General features: G+C 46.3%; 1 long non-coding RNA gene and 1 other non-coding gene across 2 annotated transcripts in view; both read right to left on the bottom strand.

Annotated features, from left to right (window-relative positions):
* The window catches only part of LOC137214973 (uncharacterized), a 37,700-nt gene that overhangs the window by 7,834 nt on the left and 8,366 nt on the right, over window positions 1-21,500 (bottom strand). The window contains exon 2 of the long non-coding RNA XR_010939115.1: window positions 20,774-20,811. This is a non-coding gene — a long non-coding RNA (uncharacterized lncRNA). The remainder of the gene's footprint in view (window positions 1-20,773; window positions 20,812-21,500) is intronic.
* LOC137215803 (U6 spliceosomal RNA) lies at window positions 19,490-19,596 on the bottom strand. The gene has a single exon (XR_010939436.1). It is a non-coding gene; the product is annotated as a U6 spliceosomal RNA (small nuclear RNA).

The raw sequence follows: 21,500 nt of genomic DNA, 5'->3' as shown, positions 1-21,500 counted from the left end.
TCTTCCATTAAAAATGAAATTGATGTGTTTCCAGTCCAATATGTAAGAAGCTTGGAAGTGGCCACTCCATCCTAACAACAAGTAAAAAGTTGAACAAACTGGAAAGTCAACTCTTCTTAGATATGTACAATAAGTCAGATTATAAGGCACACCACTGCCCCCAGAATTGGAGAGAAAGACAGACAAATACAGAGCAGAAACCCACAAGCAGAAACCTCTGTGGGAGTCAGTGCCAGGGTAAGGAAACCTGAACTGTAATTGATGAATTGCTGGAGGCTCAGTGTGGACAAATCTGAGAAATAAAAACACCAAGGAAGGGCTTCCCTGGTGGCACAGTGGTTAAGAATCCACCTGCCAATGCAGGGGACATGGGTTCGATCCCTGGTCTGGGAAGATCCCACATGCCACGAAGCAACTAAGCCCGTGAGCCACAACTACTGAGCCTGTGTGCCACAACTACTGAAACCCGTGCGCCTAGAGCCGGTGCTCCGCAACAAGAGAAGCCACCACAGTGAGAGGCCCACGCACCGCAATGAAGAGTAGCTCCCGCTCGCCGCAACTAGAGAAAGCCCACATGCAGCAATGAAGACCCAGTGCAGCCAAAAAAAAACCACCAAGGAATCCAGTCCTACTGGGGGAAGGGAGCATACTTTGTGACTTTGTGGGTTTTACCTGAAGTTCTACCAGGTTCTCATAGTAAACATCAGAAAAAAATCCCTCATGTTTCCAGCAGAGGAGGGTAAAAGGAACCATTTTGAAATGTGCTAGAGCATTCTGTTGTTGTTAATAAGATATACCCTCAGGAGACACTTAAAATTTAACCAGAGCCTAACCTACGGGGATTTTATCAGAGCCTAACAGACCTAAGGGAAGGGAAACACACAACTCCATCCCACTCTAGCCACCCTGGGGGGACTGGAGGGAGAAGATAAGTGAAGTCCATAGTCTTTCTCTTAGTGAGCCAGTCCATCACAGGCTCACTAAGAGACTGTGATCCAGTCATAGGACTACAGAACACTTCCCCTTCCCTTACACCTTGCAACCTTATTACTAAAGGCCAATCTACAGCAGTTCCTTTCACCTAGTACATTATGTCTGGCTATCAATAAAAAATTACAAGATATACTAAAAGGCAAAAAACAGAGTTTTTTTGGGTTTTTTTTGCGGTACGTGGGCCTCTCACTGTTGTGGCCTCTCCCATTGCGGAGCACAGGCTCCGGACGCGCAGGACCAGCGGCCATGGTTCACAGGCCCAGCCGCTCCGCGGCATGTGGGATCTTCCCGGACCGGGGCACGAACCCGTGTCCCCTGCATCGGCAGGCGGACTCTCAACCACTGTGCCACCAGGGAAGCCCCTAAAGACATAGTTTTAAGAGACAGAGCAAGCATCAGAGCTAGACTCAGATATGGCAGGAGTGTTAGAATTATCAGACCAGGAATTTTAACGACTATGGTTAAGATGCTAAGGGCTCTCATGGATGAAGCAGACAGCCTGCAAGAACAATAGATGTGCAATGTAAGCAGAGAGATGGAAATTCTAAGAAAGAACCAAAAAGAAATGCTAGAGATAAAAAACACTGTAGGAGAGATGAAGAGTGCCTATACTGTACAGGCTGGATACAACTTAGGAAAGAATCTCTGAGCTTCAGGATATCTCAATAGAAACCTCCAAAACTGAAAAGCAAATAGAAAAAAAAAAAGTCTGTGGAAAAACAAAAGGAATAATGTACACAGAATAATGTACACAAAAGGAATAATGTACACAGAATATCAGAAGGAAAAGAGAGAAAGGAACAGAAAAATATTTGAAACAATAATGACTGAGAATTTCCCCCAAATTAATTTCAGGCACCTGATTAATGACAGACCAGGAAGCTCAGAGAACACCCAGCAGGATAAATGCCAAAATATATGACACCAAGTCATATCATTTTCAAAAAATACAGAAAATCAAAGATTAAGTCCTGAAAGAAGCCAGAGGGAAAAAACGCCTATAGAGAAGCAAAGGTTAAGAATTACAAGGGAATTCCTTGGCAGTACAGTGGTTAGGACTCGGCACTTTCACTGCCAGGGGCTGGGTTCAATCCCTGGTCGGGGAACTAAGATCTCACAAGCCTCACAGTGTGGCCAAAAAAAAAAAAAAGGAATTACTGTTGACCCTTGAACAATATGAGGGTTAGGGGCTCCAACCCTCTACATACTTGAAAATCTCCATATAATTTATAGTCAGCCCTCTGTATCCGAGGTTCCTCCATATCTGCAGTTCTGCATCTAAAGATTCAACCAACTGCGGATCGTGTAGTATTGCAGTATTTACTATTGAAAAAAATCCACTATATATAGACCCTTGCAGTTCAAACCCATGTTGTTCCAGGGTCAACTGGACATCTGACTTCTCAGAAACTATGCAAGCATGAAGAGAGTTGAGTGAAATATTTTAAATGTTAACAGAAACCTAGAATTCTATATCCTGTAAAATTATCCTTCAACAGTGAAGGAGAAATACTCTCTCAGACAAACAAAAATTGAGGGAATTTGTTGCCAGTAGACTTGCCTTGAAAGAAGTGTTAAAAGGAGTTCTTTAGAGAGAAGGGAATTTTTTTTTTTTTTTGGCCACGCCACCCTACTCTCGGGATCTTAGTTCCCCAACCAGGGCCCCCTGCAGTGGAGCACAGAATCCTAACCACTGGACCACCAGGGAATTCCTAAGGGAAGGGAAATTAAATGAAGCAGATATCACAATTATAAAGCAAGAAGAGAATGCTTTGAAAAATGAACAAAATGAAAACTAGCACCTAAAAATTAAAAGTATGATTGCCAAATTTAAAAATAAATCAAAGAGTTAAAGATAGTTAAGAAAATCCCCTGGAAAGCAGAACAAAAAGACAGAGATGGAGGGAATTCCCTGGCTGTCCCGTGGTTAGGACTCACTGCTTTCACTGACAAAGAGATGGGAAAGAAGAGATAAGAAAATTAGAGTTTCAACTCAGATCCAACATCTGACTAACAGGAGTTCCAGAAATAGAGAAGAAAGAAAATGGACAGGGGCAGGAAGTGGGAGAGCAGAGAAAGACAGATATTACCAAAAAAATAACTCAAGAAAATTTTGCAGAACTGAAAGATATGAGTCTCCATATTTGAGCCAGTAAATTGAATTTTAAGAGCTGCACACTGGAAATAAAGAGAAAATCTTAAAGATTTTCTGAGATAGTGGTGGGCAGGGAGGGCATGCTTCTTGGCATCACTGCGAGCTAGAAGATAACACATCAATGCCTTCATAATTTTTGAGTGAAACTTTTCAACCTAGATTTCAGTGCACAACCAAACCTTCAATCAAGTGTGAGACTGAAACAAAAACATTTCCAGATAAGTAAAGGGTACATAAATTTACATCCTGTGTAGCCTTTCTCAGAAAGTCACTGGAGAACATGCTTCAGCAAAACAGAGTTGTAAAGCAAGAAAGTGTAAGGCAAAGCATCCAGGAAACCAAGAATCTACCTCAGAAGAACCAAATGATGGTTTCCAAATGGCAGCTGGGCAGCTGACCAAAACGTGGCCAGTTCAGCTGAAGCAGGAGTACGGAGAGCAATCAAAGGAAGGTCTCCAGGGAAAAAATAAAACGAAGAGCTTATCTGACTTGTCTAAGCATTTGGAATAATTACTGACAGATCTGTTGGAGCATTTGGATAAGTATGTATATAACAAAGCAAATGGGAAAATATGGCCATTATTAACCACAGGAAAAACAAACAAGTTTTACAAAGAAGGAAAGGTAATCATAGTAAACTACCAATACTTTTTTTTAAATTTATTTTATTATTTATTTATTTAGGCTGCGCTGGGTCTTAGTTGTGGCATGAGGGATCTTTAGTTGTGGCATGTGAACTCTTAGTTGCAGCATGCATGAGGGATCTGGTTTCCCATCCAGGGATCTAACCCGGGCCCCCTGCATTAAGAGCAGAGTCTTACCAAATGGACCACCAGGGAAGTACCTAAACTATCAATACGCAGCACAGCAGTGAACAATATTTACATACTCATAATAATGTACATACTGATTATTTAACCCTAAGGGCTGTATTGTGACAGAACCTCATTTTAAAAGGGGAGGAAGGGACTTTAGGGTGCAGGTGTAAGAAAGCTAAATCTTTAATCAATAATTACTGCTTTTAATTTTTAAATCACAAAATAGCAGTATAAGCACATTATCTTAAAATAGTGAGATAATGCCCAAAGAAACAGGTTAAAAGAGATGCATGTAGGCAACACAACGAGCTAGAGGTGGGCAAAGCTGGGACAAAGGACTGCTGGCATTTGATATGAGCTTTTTAAAAATATATATTTATTTATTTTTGGCTGTGTTGGGTCTTAGTTGTGGCACGCGGTCTTCTCTCTAGTTGTGGCGCGTGGGCTTAGTTGCTCCGTGGCCTGTGGGATCTTAGCTCCCTGATCAGGGATCGAACCCATGTCCCCTGCATTGGAAGGCAGATTCTTAACCACTGGACCATCAGGGAAGTCCCGGATATGAGCTTTTTATTACCACTGGATTTATAAAACAAAATGCATGACTAGTTGGGGTTTTTTTAACTTAAAATTATGTTTATACTTACAATAGCCAAGATATGGAGGCAACCTAAGGGCCCAGTGATAGATGAATGGATAAAGAAGATGTGGTCCATAAAAAAGAATGAAATCTTGCCATTTGCGACAACATGGATGGACCTAGAGGATATTATGCTAAGTGAAATAAGTCAGACAGAGAAAGACAATATATGATTTCAATTATTTGTGGAATCTTAAAAACAAACAAACAAACACAACAAAACAGAAACAGCATCATAGATACAGAGAACAAACAGGTGGTTGCCAGAGGAGTAGGGTGGGGAGATAAGAAAAACAGGTGGGGGAGATTAAAAGGTACAAACTTCCAGTTACAAAATAAATGAATCAGAGGTATGAAATGTACAGTGTGAGGAATACTGTCAATAATTATGTAATATCTTTACATGGTGAAAGATGGTAACTAGATTTATCACGGTGATCATTTTGAAATGTGTAGAAATATCAAATCACTATATTGTGCATCAGGAAGTAACACAATGTTTTAGGTCAATTATACTTCAAAAAATAAACTAAATCATAGAAAAAGAGATCGTTACCAGAGGCAGGGGATCAGGGGAGAGGGAGTTGGATGAAAGTAGTCAAAAGGTACAAACTTCTAGTTATAAGATAAATCAGTACCAGGGATATAATGTATAATATGATAAATATGATTAACACTGTTGCATGTCCATCTATGAAAGTTGTTAGAGGGACTTCCCTGGCTGTCCAGTGGTTAAGACTCTGTACTTCCACTGCAGTGGGTGAGGGTTCAATCCCTGGTCTGGGAACTAAGATCCCATATGCCGCAGGGTGTGGTCCAAAAAAAAAGTTTAAAAAAGTGATCATAAAACAATTTTTTTTTTTTCCACACCATGCAGCATGCAAGATCCTAGTTCCCCAACCAGGGGTTGAACCCATGCCCCCTGCAGTGGGAGTGTGGAGTCCTAACCACAGGGCCACCAGGGAAGTCCCTAATATTTTTTTAAATAGGAGAAGTAAAAATTGAATGTCTCCTATAGGCCATGTTTGAATTCTAGCTTTGCTGCTTCTCGTGAGGACTTAGGCAGTTAGTTAAACTTTATGGGCCTTGATTTCCTTATCCATACATTACAATACTTGTTGGAGTGAAGACCCTTGGCAGCCTTCTCCATTCTTCAATAAACAATACAACTTGTGAAATAATAAAAAATAAATATATTGGTCTCTGCCCCATTTCTGGCATAGAGCTCCTAAAACTTCTGTAATTTCCTAAATGATAAGGGTACTTGGAGCATTTTCTGTTCTAATATTTGGTCTTGGACCCTGTTTCCTGACACAGAGCTCCTAAATCCCTTGGAATTTCCTGGGCAATAGGAGTGTCTTTTGTTCTAATGAGGCAATGATTGGGGGGCTCCTGGATAACTTCAGGATTGGTGCAGGTCACCAGAAAGACCACACGCCACGATCAGAAGCTCGGAACTTTCAGCCCCAGCCCCCCAACCTCTGGGAAGGGGAGAGGAGCTGGAGATTGAGTTAATAATCAATCATGCCTATGTGATGAAGCCCCCATAGAAATCCTAGCACTACATGGTTGGAAGGGGTTCCGAGTTGGTGGACACACCCACATGCCAGTAGGGTGGTACATCCTGACTCCACAGGGACAGACGCTCCTGCATGTGGGACCCTTCTGGACCTCATCCTATGTACCTCTTCAGCCTGGCCATTCACCTGTACCTTTTATAATATCTTTTACGATAAACCAGTAAACGTGAGTAAATGTTTCCCTGAGTTCTGTAAGTCATTCTAGCAAACACCTCTGAGGTGGGAGTCGTGGGAACCCCAATTTATAGCTGGTCACCAGATTCAAGTGGGGGGAGCTAGACCCACCCCTCCACGAGAGAAGTGACAAAGAATTTGTGGCCACCTTTATCTACCACATAATCTGGAAAATATACATAAATACTTAGCTCAAAGGGTTGTTACAAAAATTGTATTGGATTTATAAAAAATGCCTTGTCTGTACTGAGGAATAAACAAATAAATGTTTTATTATCGTAATTCTTTTAAAAAGGTCATATTTAGCATTAGAGGGTGCCTTTTTTTTCCTTTTTGGCCCCATGGCTTACAGGATCTCAGTTCCCTGACCAGGGATTGAACCCAGGCAATGGCAGTGAAAGCCTGGAATCCTAACCACTAGGCCACCAGGGAACTCCCAGAGGCTACTTTAAATTAATAAAGATAGAATTCTTCACTTAGAAGAGTTCACCTCAAGTCTCTCTAAATAGCAAACTTTTCCTGGAAAAGAGGACTTGGGTCATGTGTCATTTCACTGACATCCTACTAGCTAGAATTGCACCATTCATACTCACTGAGGTGTCTTTTGAAGGCCCAACGTGGAGAAAAGAGGCTCTTGCTGGGAACGTTACCAGCTCCATCTCCTGGGGCGGCAATGGTTGGAGCAGGGGCCAACTAAGACGAGATGACCTCCCCTGGGCTTGGCTCTGAATGTCCAAAAATGAGATTGGGGGAATGAGAAGCTGTGTCCATGGGCCACTTGTTAGTTTATTCTCAGTGAGATAGATTCTGTGGTCCCTCCCAGCCCTGGCAGATTATATTGTCCTCAGCCTTTTTCTCCTCAATTCCTTATCCAGGGGTTGTAAATAGAACTCATTGTGTGCTTATCTTTTAAAAAGAAGGAGGAGGAGAAGGAGAAGAAAGAAGAGGAAGAAAGGAAAGAAAGGAAGGAGAGAGAGAGAGAGAGAGAGAGGAGAAAAAAGGAAAGAAAAAAAGGAAGAAGAATTTTTAAATTACTTTGGAGCTCCTAAAACCCTTGGAATTTCCTAAGTGATTTAAAGTCTTTTGTTATGTTAATGAGATGATGTTCGCACTGCCCTAAGGTTGAGGGCTGGTTGCCAGGAAACCAACTGTGTTATTAGAGGGTTGGAACTTTCAGTCCCACCCCCTGACCTCCAGGAAGGGGAGAGGGACTGGAGGTTATTAAATCTGCAGCCTAATGGCCAATGCCTTACTCAACCATGCCAATGAAAAAAAGCCTCTATAAAAACCCAGAGGATGCAGTTCAGAGATTCCAGGTCGGTGAAAAGGTGGAGGTGCTGGGAGAGTGCTGTGGTTGGAGAGCATGGACACTCCATGCCCCTTCCCCATACCCTGCCCTGTGCATCTCTTCCATCTGGCTGTTCTTGTGTTACATCCTTTTACAATAAACTAGTCATCTAGTTAAAAAAAAAAAAAAAAAAAAGAAGAAGAAGAGGGACTTCCCTGGTGGCGCAGTGGTTAAGACTCTGCCTGCCAATGCAGGGGACACGGGTTCGAGCCCTGGTCCAGGAAGATCCCACATGCCGCAGAGCAACTAAGCCCGTGCACCACAACCACTGAGCCTGCGCTCTAGAGCCTGCAAGCCACAACTACTGAAGCCCGTGCGCCTAGAGCCAGTGCTCTGCAACGAGAGAAGCCACTGCAATGAAAAGCCCACGCACCGCAACGAAGAGTAGCCCCTGCTCGCCACAACTAGAGAAAGTGCGCTTGCAGCAATGAAGACCAACACAGGCAAAAAAGAAAAAAAAAAAAGAATTTTTAAATTAAGAACAATGACAGAAATCCGGATGTCCCGCTTCTCTGAGAAACTGGCATGTCTAGCAACACTGTCCTCAATCCTGTTTGGAAACCACCAGCTAGAGCTGGATTTCAGTATAGTTCCAACCTGGCAGCTTCTTTCATATATGTTCCCTGCCTGGCACCTGGGGATATCTGGGTTTTGGAGCCCTGCAATTAACCTTGAACCAAATCAGCCAATCCCAGCCCACCCAGGTGCTACCCTGCAAGCCAGCATCTGCCCTGAGGTTCTGAAATGCCAGCGACTGAGCAGGTGCCAGCCTCAGAGCCAGCTGTCCTGTCAGCACCAGAACCAGCTGTCCTACCAGCCTCTGCCCAGAAGCTCAGGCTGACAAAGGGAATGGGACTGGCCAGGAACACTAGCCAGGGCTGTGTAGGGAATGAAGTGAGAAAGATGTAGCCTCTCAGCTATACCATAAACGTTGGCTGTTCTCGGACCCCAACATCCTCCCTGCTTGTCTGGCTGCTTATGGTTAACAGAAGGCCAGGGAGACGCTGACTCTGCCTTCTTCTGAGCCAAGCCCCTGGGGCACCATGCACTTCTGGGTGCTATGCTATTATGCTGGACCTCAAGTAACCAGAACCAGCAACCAACCATCCTGCTTAACTGAATTCCTGATTAACATGTATATCCCTAACCTGTATATCCTTAATGTTTAAAATTAAAAATTCCAAAATGTGTTAGGAATCGTTTCTTCTTTAGCAAAGAACATCTCATAAATACAATGTATCTGAATCTTTCTTTGGGGACTTAAGGTCCTGCCAGAGAGCTTCCTTACTTCCTTCTCTTCTTCCTTTCTTTCCTCCACAAGTTGTTTTTAAGCATCTATGATGTGTCACTCCCTGTTTAGGCTTGAGGACAGAGAGGTGCAGATAACCGGCTGGAGTGGGTATTAACTAAAGAATATTCCTGAAAGGCCACCACTGGTGGCCCAGTGGTTAAGACTCCATGCTCCCAATAAACGGGGCTCGGGTTCAATCCCTGGTCAGGGAACTAGATCCCGCATGCGGCAACTAAAGATCCTGCACGCTGCAAAGAAGGTCCCGCGTGCCATAACTAAGACCTGGTGCAACCAAATAAATAAATATTAAAAAAAAAGAATATTCCTGAGAAATTGTCTTCATAGACTAAATTCTGAATCCTAGTCTGTTTCCTGTGGATTTTTTTTTTTTTTTTTTTTTTTTTACTATTCTGAGTAGAAAGCTCAGGAAAAAAAAAAATCAACCTAATTGTGAGCTCCGGGTAGCCAAGTTCAAATCAATCAAGGTTTAACTGAGCAGGGCTGGGGCACGGGGAGACCCCAGATAATCAAAATAGAGCACAAGGCTGGAGTTGGAGAGGTCTGAATTTGAGTCCTGGTTTTACCATATTCAGTTGGTAGGATCTTATAGTCCTAAACTTTATTGAGCATTTACTATGCACTTGGCACTGTGTTCAACACATCCCATGCATTATCTTACTTGATAAGTGAACTCTAAAGTCACTGCCTAAGAAATCACAGGAGAGGCACTTTACCTCCCTGAGCCTGAATTTCTACATCTGCACAATGGAAACAAAAATAGCATCTGACAGGTTTGTTGGGTGGATTAAGTGAGCTCAGTGTTGGAAAGTCCTCAGCACTGGGCCTGGGCCAGGGTGTGTGCACAGCAGGTGTGGCAGCCAGGACAGGCCACTCCGAATGCATCCTGCCAAGGTGCTCTGCTGGGTAGTCAGGTTTGGATTTTGATTCTTTCTTTCTTTATTAAAATCTTGTCCCCCTTCTTCTTCTTCTTCTTTTTTTTTGTCATTTTAAAGGGACTTTACGCTCCGGTTTGGCTGGGTTTCACTGCTTTTATTGAATCCCAGACACAGCTGCTCCCAGCCTACGAGGATCTTGCCTGCCAGGAGCTAAAACCTAACTTCACACAGTTTAATTAAGATGAGAGAAGACTGGAAATTCCCTGGTGGTCCAGGGGTTAGGGCTCCACGTTTCCACTGCAGAGGGCACAGGTTCCATCCCTGGTCTGGTAAATAAGATCCCACAGACCACTCGGCGTGGCCAAAAAATAATAATAATAAAATTAAATTAAATCAAAAAGAAAAAAAAGAAATCTTCCAAGGCCGAACCCAGTGCTAAATGACTGCTCCATCTCTTCACTGCTTGCCTGCCCTCAACAGGGCACAGGCTGTAAGGAAAGTCACTGTTGGTCCAAACAACGACTTGCTGTGCATCCCCACGCAGGTTTCTTTCCCTCTCAGGGCCTCAGGTTTCCTTCCTTTATAGTGGGAGGGTTGCAGCACATGACTGCTGAGGTCCTTCTGACTCGGGAACCCTGTGGTTCCAGCTGGAGTTTGCCACTAACTGTCCTGCAAACCCCTCCCAAACCCCAAGCCATCACATATGGAGCTATCGTGAAGTTCCCTAAGGAGCCCTGCTCGATCTAGTGCCAGGTGGTGAGGGTTGGAGAATTAGACTCAGGCCTTCAGAGCCAGAAACTCTGGGAGAGCAACAGAACAGCCAGCAGCTCAATGTGGTGGAAAGAACGCTGGACTTAGATTCAGGAGGCATGAACTGTAGTTGGTGTCACCTTGGGCCGGTCACTCCCCCTCTCTGAGTCCCAGTATTTTCACCGATCAATTGCCTTACGGACTTTTTAGCATCAGGTGAGTAAAATTCCACGGAAAGCAAACCGTCCTGAGCATGACTCAGGTGCAGGGTCAGTTCACATGCTGCGATAAGACAGAGGTGGTTCAAGCCCCATCTCCAACACCTCCCAGCTGTGTGAACTTGGACGAGTTACTTAACCTCTCTCTGCAGGCCTCAGTGAAGGGGATGACAACAGTATTAGTATTGTGAAGATTTAGGAGAAGTTTAGCATAATATGTGCCTTGGAAACTGACTGACTCGTTCAAATGTGGGCTCTGCCATATACTAGCTATATGGCTTAAGGTAAATAAACCTGGTTGGGCCTCAGTTTTCTCATCTGAGAAATGGGAATAATAATAGAACCTACTTCATGGGAATTCCCTGGCGGTCCTGTGGTTAGGACTCCATGCTTTCACTGCCGAAGGCCTGGGATCAGTCCCTGGTCAGGGAACTAGAATCCTGCAAGCTGCGCAGTGTGGCCTAAAAAAAAAAAAAAAAGAACCTACTTCAAAGGTTGCTGTGAGGAATAGGAGCAATTCCCATAGAGTACTTAGCACAGTAGCTGGCAGACAAGTTGTCTCTCGACAAAAGGGAACAGAGAACAGGGCCAGCAAGGAGCAGATTTGGGGCTCAGGAAGAAGCTCCATGGCAAAGTTTGGCCTTAAGTGGGAACACCCTCTGTTACTCAGGTGGTGAAAGGATTCTCTCTAGGGAGGGTTTGGAGAGGCTAGAAGAAAGAGGGCTTCCCTAGCCTCCCCTGTGGAATGCCAACCTAGGGGATGCCCTGGAGCCACCTACTCCTGGACTGGAGCATCCACCTATGCCCCTCTCTGGCTGCCATCTTGTTAGGAGGCATGGGCAAGAGCCCCACGACCACTGCGTTCAGCCGTACGGGTGCCCTTGGCCCCTGCAGCCCAAAGGACACCCACACATCTCCCTCCTCCCTACAGAGGGAACGCCGACACGAACCCACACAGCTGGAACCTGGTGGCCAGTGTTCTGGACCTGGAGTCCCCGCTGGTGTGGGTTCCTCCTACTCTCTCAGCCAGAACTACCAGACCAATGACCAACAGGTGGGTGGCTGCACCACTCAAGGTGGGGACAGGGAAGACGGAAGGAAGGGGAAGGAAAGGAAGAAGGGCAAGAAGGCTAGATGGAGGTAGAGGGAGGACGAGAGGACGGGAGCTGGAGGAAGAAAGGAAATGCCTTCTGTCTCAGACAAGAGGCTGCAAACTGTGGCCTGTGAGCTGCAGCCATTCAGCCCGTGGATATGTTTTCCTTGCCCTGCCTATTAGAGCGAAGAAAACTTGAATTTTGGTTGCCACCGTTTACACAATTGAGAGATTTCACTTAAAAATTCAGACTTGTGACTTCTGTTAAAAAGTCAACTCTGAGCCTGCATTTGCTCTTAGTAACACCCTTCTGGAGCGGAGGTGCAGCAAGGGTGAGTGGCTGTAGAAGACCCTGTGCTCTCCAGTTTACCACTGTCCCCACCAGGCCCTGTTGCCTGACACCTGTCTGCTTCACCCATTCATGTTTTCTGCCTAGTTCCTGCAGGCAGTAGGTTTGTGGCCCCTGCTTTTGAATCAAAGAAAGCCAAACCTCACCCTGGGGGCTGATAGAGAAAGGATAATAATGCCTCCCTCCTATATACAAGGCCAGCTGGACAGTGTCATGGTTAAGAGTCAGACTGCCAGGTTCCAATCCCAGTTCTGCCATTTCCCAGCTATCTGACCTTGGGCAAGTTCCTTTAAATATCCTGTGCCTCAGTTTCCTCATCTGTGACATGGGATGCTAATAACAGTACCTATCCCACAGGGTCATGCAAAAGATTAAGGAAGTGAATACACACAAATGACTAGAATATTGAAAACACTCAGTGTCAGCTATCATTATCATCATCCCCAAGGCTGTCGCAGAGATCAGACTGTATACGAAGAGATACTTTGTGAGAAGATGAGGGATTTATCAGCTGGGCCAGAGGAAGCCTGAGCCAGCTTTGAAGCAGGTGGTGACCAGGCAGCTGACTCTGCAAGCTACTCTTTGTGTGACCGTGGGCAAGTCACTCACCTTTCCTGAACCTGAGTTTCCCCACCTATGAGTTTAAGGAGCCAGACAAAATGATCTCTGGACCCTCATTTTCTATTTTTTTTAATTAATTAATTTATTTTTGGCTGTGTTGGGTCTTTGTCGCTGCGCGCGGGCTTTCTCTGGTTGCGGCGAGCGGGGGCTACTCTTCATTGTGGTGCGCAGGCTTCTCATTTTGGTGGCTTCTCTTGTTGCAGAGCACAGGCTCTAAGCGTACGGGCTTCAGTAGTTGTGGCACGTGGGCTCAGTAGTTGTGGCTCGCGGGCTCTAGAGTGCAGGCTCAGTAGTTGTGGCGCATGGGCTTAGTTGCTCCGCGGCTTGTGGGATCTTCCCGTACCAGGGCTTGAACCCGTGTCCCCTGCATTGCCAGGTGGATTCTTAAGCAGTGAGCCAACAGGAAGTCCCTGGACGCTCATTTTCTTTTTTTTTCTTTCTTTCTTTCTTTTTTTTTTTTTCGGCCGTACACACAGCTTGTGGGATCTTAGTTCCCCGACCGGGGATTGAACCTGGGCTCTGGCAGTGAAAGTGCGGAGTCCTAACCACTGGGTCTCCAGGGAATTCCCTGGACCTTCATTTTCTAATCTGAAATTGAATGCAACAATCTTCTTCTTAGTAATTTACTGTGTGCCAGGTACAGTGCTACACATGGGGGAAACAGCAGTGAAGGAAGTGGTCCAGTCCCTCCTCATGGAGCTTACAGTCTAGGGCAGAAGCAGACATCAAACTAGTCATTACAAGTGTGAGGAATATGGCAAAAGAGGAGCTAGAGGGGATTGGGAAGCACAGAGCAGGGAGATGTACATCACCCTTGGCCTCAGGGAACAAAGCCCAGTGATTGTGGAGGAAAAGAGTCTACTCACAGAGTGTAAGCAGGGACAAAGGCTTGGAGATAGGGAAAGCTGATGCCTGAGAGGCTGGAGCATTACGTTTAAGACGGAGGGTGACAGGAACTTCCCTGGTGGTCCAGCGGGTAAGACTCCATGCTTCCAATGCAGGGGGCGCAGGTTCGATCCCTGGTCAGGGAACTAAGCATGTTGCATGGTGTGGCCAAAATAAAAAATAAAAAAAAAAAAAAAAGCGGGAGAATCGGGCTGGTGAGCTGTACAGGGCCTGACTACCAAAAGTCTCATAAGCCCCATTAGGGTTAAGGGTGATAGGAAGCTCTGAAGAGTGTGAAGCCCTGGACTGCCTGGGTCAGACCAGCTCTGCCATGTTAAAGTGAAAGGGAGGATGGACCAGAGCGGGTAAGAGGGGAGCTCAGCAAAATGTGCAAATGAGTATATGATCTCTTCTCACCCTTTGGCTGGGGCAGGGGAGCCTGTCTGTGATTCTTTCCCACTTTGACCCCCACCTTGGGCCCCACTTCCTCTCCGTTCAGGGGGCTTCTGACAACTGCCAAGCACTGCTGAATTTCTTTGAAAAGCTCCCCACTTTTGCCAGCCATGACTTCTGCGTCTTTGGAGAAAGTTATGAGAGTATATATGTGCCCCGCCACCCCGAGTGCACAAATTGTCAAGGGTCCATTTTCTATCAACTTCAAGTAAGTCTCAGGTCCTTGACTTCTGAACAGGTGTAAAAGGCCAGCACTGCCCAGTAATCTTTATCCTGTCCTTCACTCTTCAAATATTCTTTGAGCACCCAGCCTGGCTCAGACTGGAATACGGTAGTGACCAAGGCAGTCTCTGCCTTCTAGGTGGGGGAAAAATAGGCAATAAGTGTACACACACATATAAACAAGGTCGTTTCAGAGAATGCTATGAGCTATGACGGACTGCTTTAGACATCATAGTTGGGAAACCTTCCTGAGTAGGAGACAAGTGGGCTGAATGACAAGAAGAAGGCACGAGAAGAGCCTCAAGAAAAGCGGTCCAGGAAGAGAGAAAAATAAGTGCAAACCTGAGGCAGAATAACCCAGGTGGAAAGAAGGCCTCTGTGGCGGGAGCAGAGTGAGCAGGGGCACGTGGTGGAGTGCCACTGGACAGATGAACGGGATCCTGGGGGCCTTGTAAGCCATGGTAAGGATTCTCCAGGAAGCCATTGGAGGGGTTTTAACAGGAGGATGGATTGCGGGGGTCGGGGAAGAGTAGAAGGAAGGAAACCAGTAGGGCCTGTTCTAGTGGTCCAGGCAGAGATGATGGTGACACATGGACTAGAATGAGAGCACTGGAGGTGGAGATCAATGGAAAGATTCAGGATACATCTGGAACCAGGGATCAACCTCTGACCTTGATCTCTATCCCCTCTGGCCTGTTTCCCCATCTGTACATAAGGCTAATCTGAGACATCAGCTGCTCTGAGATGCTGAGTATGGTTCTCTGTTAATGCTGCACGAGGCAGTATAGCCAAGACACTAAGTGTAGACCTGGAAATGGCACTAACCTGGGTTTGAAACCTGGCTCTGCCACTGACTGGCTGTGTGGCCTTGAGCAAGCTCTTTAGCCTCTCTGTGTCTCAGTTTGCTCATCTGGAAAATGGGAATGCACAAAGAACAAGAAAGAAAGAAAAGGAAATGAATTCCCTGGTGGTCCAGTGGTTAGGACTCTGCACTTTCACTGCCAAGGGCGTGGCTTCAATCCCTGGTCGGGGAACTAAAATCCTCGCAAGCCACTCGGTGTGACCTCCCCCTCCCCCCAAAAAAGGGATGCACACAATAGTACCTGCTTCACAGGATTAGGGTGAATAAAGGAGACAATGAATATGCAGGGCTCAGAGCAGGGCCTAGCACTCAAGCTTAGCCATTATCACTGTTACCAAAAGGAGGGGCTTCTCAGCACTTATTTGTATCTTCTGGTATCAGGGCTTTGGAATGAGAAGGAAATGAGCAACTACCAGCTGGGTGATGATCCTCTGATAGACTATGGTTACTACCATGGCCTCATTGGCAATGAGTAAGTCCTGTATCCTTCTAGTCCTTGGCATGTCAACTTTTTTTTTTTTTTTTGCGGTACACAGGCCTCTCACTGTTGTGGCCTCTCCCGCTGCGGAGCACAGGCTCCGGACACGCAGGCTCAGTGGCCATGGCTCATGGGCCCAGCCGCTCCGCGGCATGTGGGATCTTCCCGAACCAGGGCACAAACCCACGTCCCCTGCATCGGCAGGCAGACTCTCAACCACTGCGCCACCAGGGAAGCCCGGCATGTCTACTTTTGAGGCAGCTGGCTTTCTGTCATCCTTAGGCCAGAGGCAGATGATGCCACCAGGCAGGCCAGTTTAGATTGATCAGAGGTAATCAATATGGCAGGAAATGGAGTAACTGCCCTGGGAGTGGAGGTGAGCCCAGGTGGCCACACCCTCACTGCCTGATTCCAGGTCTCAGTCCACAGCCTCTGGACTTCCCTCAACACCTACTACTGCTCTGCTTTTATACCACAGAGGACAACTGCTTCAATGGGGTGAGTCACCCCTCTCCTCGGTGAGGGTTGGAAAGAGGGCACCTCTCTCCTCCTCAGCTGGTGGGAGAGCAAAGGAAAAGAGCTCAGAACCCCAGTGCACAGAGCTGTTCTTATACACACATACACACACAGAGCACACCCCCCAATCAGTTTACAGCAACCCTGTGAGGAAGGCAGATTGGTGGGACTCACATGGGGATTTAAAAATTCTTATTTCTAGAGGCTGGGGAAATTTCTGAAGATGGTCAAAAGGTACAAACTTCCAGTTATAAGATAAATAAGGGCATGTCCCTGGTGGCGCAGTGGTTAAGAATCCGCATGCCAATGCAGGGGACATGGGTTTGAGCCCTGGTCCGGGAAGATCCCACATGCCATGGAGCAACTAAGCTCGTACAACACAACTACTGAGCCTGCACTCTAGAGCCCGCGAGCCACAACTACTGAGCCCTCGTGCCACAACTACTGAAGCCTGCACGCCTTAGAGCCTGTGCTCCGCAACAAGAGAAGCTAATGCAATGAGGAGCACATGCACCACAAGGAAGAGTAGCCCCCGCTCACAGCAACTAGAGAAAGCCTGTGCGCAGCAACGAAGATCCAAGGCAGCCAAGAATAAAATAAATAAATTTATATATATTAAAAAAAAAGATAAATAAGTCCTGGGGATGTAATGTACAGCATGGTGACTATAATTAATAATAGTGTTCTGTATATTTGAAAGTTGCTAGGAGAGTAATCTTAAAAGTTCTCATCACGGGCTTCCCTGGTGGCGCAGTAGTTGAGAGTCCGCCTGCCGATGCAGGGGATACAGGTTCGTGCCCCGGTCCGGGAAGATCCCACATGCCACGGAGCGGCTGGGCCCGTGAGCCATGGCCGCTGAGCCTGCGCATCTGGAGCCTGTGCTCCGCAACAAGAGGCCACAGCAGTGAGAGGCCCGCGTACCGCAAAAAAAAAAAAAGTTCTCATCACAGGCTTCCCTGGTGGCGCAGTGGTTAAGAATCTGCCTGCCAATGCAGGGGACAAGGGTTCGAGCCCTGGTCCGGGAAGATCCGACATGCCGTGGAGCAACTAAGCCCGTGGGCCACAACTACTAGAGCCCACGCAACTAGAGGTCACGCTCCGCAACAAGAGAAGCCACTGCAATGAGAAGCCTGCGTACCACAACGAAGAGTAGCCCCCGCTCTCTGCAACTACAGAAAGACCGCAAGCAGCAGCGAAGACCCAATGCAGCTAAAAATAAATAAATAAATAATTTAAAAAAAAAAGTTCTCATCACAAGAAGAAAAACTGTAACTATGTGAGGTGATGGATATTAACTAAACTTATTGTGGTAATCATTTTGTAACATATACATATGTCAAATCATTATGGTGTATACCTTAAACTAATACAATGTTATGTGTCGATTATATCTCAATAAAACTAGAAAAAAATGTAAATACATAAAAATAAAATTTAAAACATTTTTTTTCTTGTTTCTCATTGCTTTTAAATTGCAAATACAATATACTGTCCTCATTTAAAAATTCAGGTAATATTTCCTCCCTATTTTACAGGAAAACAAACTATCCCAAAGCCTTCCAGGCAGTAAGGGGCAGACTGTGGACTAGAATTCAGGTTTTTTTGTGTCCAAGGACAGGGTTTCTCCCCTGGGCTATGTGGTCTCCCCACAGGGCCTCCAACTCTGCCCCCTACCCTGCCCTAATCCAGAAGAAACCTACAAAGGCCTTGGCAAAACACTTAGCAGATAGGCCCTGATCCACATCAGAGATAACATTTTCTCTGACACAGGAGATAGGACTGTCCCCAATTCCTCCCACAGTATTTGCTGTCACACCACTCCTGTCTCTTCCTCCCAAGAGGGTGTGCATATCTGAATGCAAGTGATGCAAATCTGAACGCAAACTTCAGCACTCTATGATTTTTTTAAACCAAATAAACAGCAGGAGGTCTCACAGGGAATGATGACAACTCTGAGGGGATGACCTTCCCAGAGCAGTGTTTTCTGCCTCTGCTCCCGGGGCTGGTGCTGGGCCCTTAAGGCTCTGATTAGCCATTGCCAGAGCCCAAAATGACAAATGCCTCGCATTTTCCTTTGACCCTTGGGTTATTGTGCACAGGGAGCAATCACGGCTCACCAAATTCTGATTTTCACATTAGATTAATGTGCAATCTCACTCCAGATTTCTACCAGGGGTTTGCCTGCCATGCAGCCTTGCAAAGTTCCTGCTGTGCATGGCCACGTGGAGATAGTAGAATACCACTAGGAGTAGGAAGGGGTGAGATAAGAGGACCACAGAGCCTTTGGGCCTATCTAAATGGGGTCAAAACTTAAAAAAAAAAAAAAAAATTGTGAATCCTGGCCTCTAGAGCATAATCCAGCCCCCTGACTTTGTGGAGCTGGCTTATAATTGGTAGCTCTCTCCCACGAGGAGGGTAGCAGCAGTGCCCTCAGCTCCCTGTGGTATGGCATGGATGTGTCCCTGGGGGTCAGCTCCAAGACTGCCTCCTGACCCAAGAGGCCAGAGGGCACAGGCTCAGTCCCTCATGCTTTGCTGGCCGTTTTCACCATGTTAGGTGTCCCAGTCAACAGACCCTGTGCCTGAAAGAGTAGTAAATTGTGTTTTTACCCTCAACCCTGGAAAGTCCTTGGACTGATTCCTCTCTGCAGGTCCTGGAAGCTTATGGTATGATTCAGGGCATTGCCCTCAACATCTGCAACCTCTACTCACTCTGCTGAGGGGCACATGGCTACCAGGGGCCTTAACGCTGCTGGCATGAGCAACCTCTTCTGAAGGTACCAGGCCAACGTGGCCACCCCAGGAACTGGTTGGTGAGGTGGGATGGGAGACAGTGAGTGCTGTGCCCTGTAGTCTGGAGATAATTATTAGAGGTAATGCTTTTCTCCACCTTTGCAACTAGTCCAATACACCATCATCTCTTTTTTTTTTTTCATGTTCTTTCTTATTTTATTCTTTCTGACAGAGTTTTGAAAAGAATCTTGCTCCAGAAGAATGTTTTTCCCCTTTGGATCTTTTTTAACAAAATCCAAGAACAGAATGAAGAACTTGGGCTGATTATTATTATTTTTTAACATCTTTATTGGAGATAATTGCTTTACAATGGTGTGTTACTTTCTGTTTTATAACAAGGTGAATCAGTTATACACATAAAGTTATGGAACGCTTCACGAATTTGCGTGTCATCCTTGCGCAGGGACCATGCTAATCTTCTCTATATCGTTCCAATTTTAGTATACGTGCTGCTGAAGCGAGCGCCACCATCATCTCTTGCCTGGACTATTACATCCTTCTACTTTGAAGATTCCTGCTGCCCTCCACCCCTTTGCTCTCCTGTAGTCTTCTTCTTGCAGTAACCTTTTAAAACTAAGGTCAGCTCACATCCTCAGCTCAAAATCTTCTATGGCTTCTCTTCTTACTAGGATGAAAGCCAAAGTCCTCATCTACCATGGCTGACAGGGCCCCATAATTCTGGCTCCTCTCTGACCTCTTTTTCTGTTACTCCTCCTCTCCCACTGCTCAGCCTCAGCTACAGACTCAGGGACTTTGTACTTTCTGGTCTCCTGCCTGGAACCCTCAGCCACCAGATGTCTGTGTGGTTTCCTCCCTCACTTCTTTCAGGTCTCTGCTCAGACCCTTTATCAGAGAGGTCTCCCCAAACAAAAAGAGCTGCTACCACCTCCCCAACCTTCCCACCTCTGTCACTCCAGCACCTTATTCTGCTCCATTTCTTTTCATAGCACTTAGACTGCTCAACATTATTTCCTTAGTAGTATTGTTTATCACAACCCCCTGTTTAAATGCAAAATCAATGACTGCAGGAACTTTGCTTTTTTGCTGCTATATTCCCAACACCTGGCACATAGGAGGCACTTAAAAACTATTTGTTGGGGGGACTTCCCTGGTGGCACAGTGGTTAAGAATCTGCCTGCCAATTCAGGGGACACGAGTTCAATCCCTGCAACTAAGCCCGTGTGCCACAACTACTGAGCCTGCACTCTAGAGCCCATGAGCCACAACTACTGAAGCCTGCGCGCCTAGAGCCCGTGCTCTGCAACAAGAGAAGCCACCACAATAAGCCTGTGCACCGCAACAAAGAGTAGCCCCCGCTCACCACAACTACAGAAAGCCCGTGTGTACAAACAAAGATGAACGCAACCAAAAATAATAAATAAATAAAATTGATTCTTTAAAAAACAAAACAAAACAATTTGTTGGGGACTTCCCTGGTGGCGCAGTGGATAAAACTCCACGCTCTCAATGCAGGGGGCTTGGGTTCGATCCCTGGTCAGGGAACTAGATCCCACATGCATGCTGCAACTAAGAGTTCACATGCCACAACTAAGGAGCCCTGGAGCCACAACTAAGGAGGCTGCCTGCTGCAAGTAAGACCTGGTGCAACCAAATAAATAAATATTAAAAAAAAAAAGCTTACCTAGGGCAGCCTTGGACTGTGGACAGCATGGTCTGAGCCTGAAAGAGATCAGAATGTGAGGTGCTCAGGATGGTGGGAATGGGGGAACAGGCAGCACTTCCCCAGGGTCCCCTGACCAGGACAGGTGTGTCCTTGGGATCCTTACTTCTTGGGACTATCACGTAGTGATGGTAAGAGAGGAAGACGTGCAAAGTGGCCTGGCTGCCCCTCCTCTCTCTGTCCTGCCTTCTCCAGGTAACTCTCCCTGACAACTCCCATTTGGAGTACAGGGTGGACCAGGGGCTGCTGTGGAAGTCAGAACATTTCCAGACAGAAAGGACTTTGAGATCATCTAGGCCAACTCTTCTGTTTTACAGAGAAGGATTCTAGAGAGAGAGAAGGACTTAGTCTGCATGGGAAGGGGATGAGCAGAATTACAGAAGGGGCTCAGGGCTGTAGAGCATGGGACGAGCTTGTGGGATCCCAAAATAGCATCTCTATGAGGTTCACCAAGTATTGGGGGACTGGCATGGAAAATGGGATGGTGGGAGGGAATATCTGAGGCTTTCAACCCCATAACCCCTTCCATACTCTCTGCTTCCAGCCTCCTGACGGCCCCATTTCTGGGGTGCCTGAATGTATCCAGGCCAGGCCGTACCACATACCTGTAGCTGAGCCACACCCTCAACTCCCTCCCTGCCTAGGAACTGTGCAGGTAAGCCCGAGGAGATCTAGCAGCCACTGGCAG

This window comes from Pseudorca crassidens, chromosome 20, assembly GCF_039906515.1.
Source record: "Pseudorca crassidens isolate mPseCra1 chromosome 20, mPseCra1.hap1, whole genome shotgun sequence".
Taxonomy (NCBI): Eukaryota; Metazoa; Chordata; class Mammalia; order Artiodactyla; family Delphinidae; genus Pseudorca; species Pseudorca crassidens.
Note: the sequence above shows the minus strand (reverse complement) of the source record. Positions and strands in the feature narration are given on the sequence as shown.